Source organism: Onthophagus taurus, chromosome 1, assembly GCF_036711975.1.
Source record: "Onthophagus taurus isolate NC chromosome 1, IU_Otau_3.0, whole genome shotgun sequence".
NCBI lineage: Eukaryota > Metazoa > Arthropoda > Insecta > Coleoptera > Scarabaeidae > Onthophagus > Onthophagus taurus.
This window is the reverse complement of record NC_091966.1, coordinates 18,005,934-18,008,228: the sequence shown is the minus strand read 5'-3', so window position 1 is coordinate 18,008,228 and position 2,295 is coordinate 18,005,934.

Here is a 2,295-nt window from a genome sequence, read left to right as displayed (position 1 = left end):
GATCCTGAGAAAAGAACAAATGGTGAGGATTATATGACTGGTGAGATATTGGCACTTATGGAAGAAAGAAGATACCTGAAGAATAAAGATAGGTGGAAGTATAAAGAAGTACAGAAGAACATCAAATATAAATGATGAATGAAATGATGATGAAAATGAGAAAACTATATCAAGACCCTTTCAATTACCAGAGAGGAAACTGGACCATCTATTCTAAAAGACGAAGTACAAGCAACAATAAAATCCGCCAAAGATGAAAAAGCCCCTGGTCCTGACGACCTACCTCCAGATGTACTAAAGTTGATTGAAGAACAATATCTAGATGTTGCAACGTCCCCATGTAATAAGATCTATGAAACAGGAACAATACCAGAAAAATGGCATCGGTCAACGTTTATAACAATTCTTAAGAAGCAAAACGATAAAAAATGTGAAGGACGCCATACGATAATTGCAATGATCCACACACTGAAGATCTTTCTCAAAGTCATAAACCGTAGGATCTACAAGCAGCTGGAAGAGGATATGGCTGATACCCAGTTAGGCTTTAGAAATGGTTTCGGCACAAGAGAGGCTTTGGGGGGTGTGTTTTTTCACCACTCCTCTTCAACATCTATTCAGAGGAAATCTTCACTAAAGCCCTCGGAAAGGAAGCCGGTGGAATTATTATTATTATTGCTGCTGGGCTGAGGGGAGCGGCCCCTCTCGTCACCGCAACCTATAAGATCTACTATAAGTTAAGCTCTCAAAAGATATAGGGCCAATTGGTCCTTGATGAACCTTATACGAGTCTATATACGAGTCGATGGCATTCCACTGAGCAACATGCGTTATGCGGACGATACGGTACTTCTCGCCGAAAACATGCAAGACCTACAGAGTATGTTGTATAATATCATTACGGTTAGTAAAGAATATGGCCTGATACTCAATGTTAAGAAGACCAAATACATGGTTGTTACCAAAAACCGGAGTACCTAACGAAATTCTATACGTGGGGGAAGAAAGGCTAGAAAGAGCCAAGAGGTATGATTATTTGGGTGCGAATGTTAACTGCTCTGTGGACTACTGTTTGGAAATAAAGTTGCGAATTGAGAAAGCTTGTGCATCCTTTGTGAAGATCAAGAAGTTGCGCTGTAATCGCGAACTGAGCCTGGACACAAGAACTTGAATAGTCAAATTTTACTTTTTCCCGGTCCTTTTGTATGATGTAGAGTTGGACCCTCAATGTGTACTGCGAGCGGAAATTGGAAGCCTTCGGATTTTAGAAGGAGAATATCATGGACAGAACATATAACCAACGTGGAGGTTCTGAGAAGAATGAAGACGGACACGAAGATCCTGGAAGAAGTGACAAAAAAGAAACTGCAATATCTCGGCCATATTATGAGAGGTCCGAAGTACGAGTTTCTGCACCTCATAATCCATGGAAAATTGTGGGAAGTAGATCGATTGGAAGGAGAAGAATATCCTGGCTTAGGAACCTGCGAAAATGGTTCAATATTACGTCGTCTGACCTATTCCGGGCTGTTGCTTTCAAAGTTAAAATAGCAATGATGATAGCCAACCTCCGAAATGGAGACGGTACATGAAGAAGAAGAAAAATTAGCTTAAATCAAAGATGCTGATGTTACTTACATTCTTATAATGTATGTTGTGACATTTAGAATGTTGGCTCATTATCACTTAAGCCATATGAATAAAATTTTAATCGTAGAATAATTTACGGTCATCGTTGACCGTAAAACTCGTCTTTTATGCAATGCACTTAGACAACTTGTTTAAATTTTAAAGTTGAAGAGTTTTCATATGATTTGGAAGTATGTAGAAGAATCTTTTTCGAGCAGACACTATATCATCGAGGTAATTCAATTGTAAGATTGCCAATGTAAACTTGTCTCTAGATATAACTTCTTACTGCAACTTTTTGGGGCGAATTTTTTTTGCAAACAGTATATTTGATTACACACCATGATAAGGGTCTCCCCAGTAAGATATCTCACCGCAAGATGTGTGAATATTTTATTTCTTTGTTCTCTCCATGGCAGATTTCCATCGAATCGATCGCTTAAGAGATCAAAAATTGTTAAGAACAATGTTAGCAAATAAAAATAATTTATTATTAATAAATAGTTGAGATAAAACTAAAATATATTGAGCAGAAAAAGTAGCAAACATTATAATCGATTTTATATCTTAAATGTATTTATATATAGAAAACGGAAATCGATGCTACTTATCCCTAAACGATGTTGTCGATTACTTCCACCCAATTTAACTCCCTAAATTCCAGTT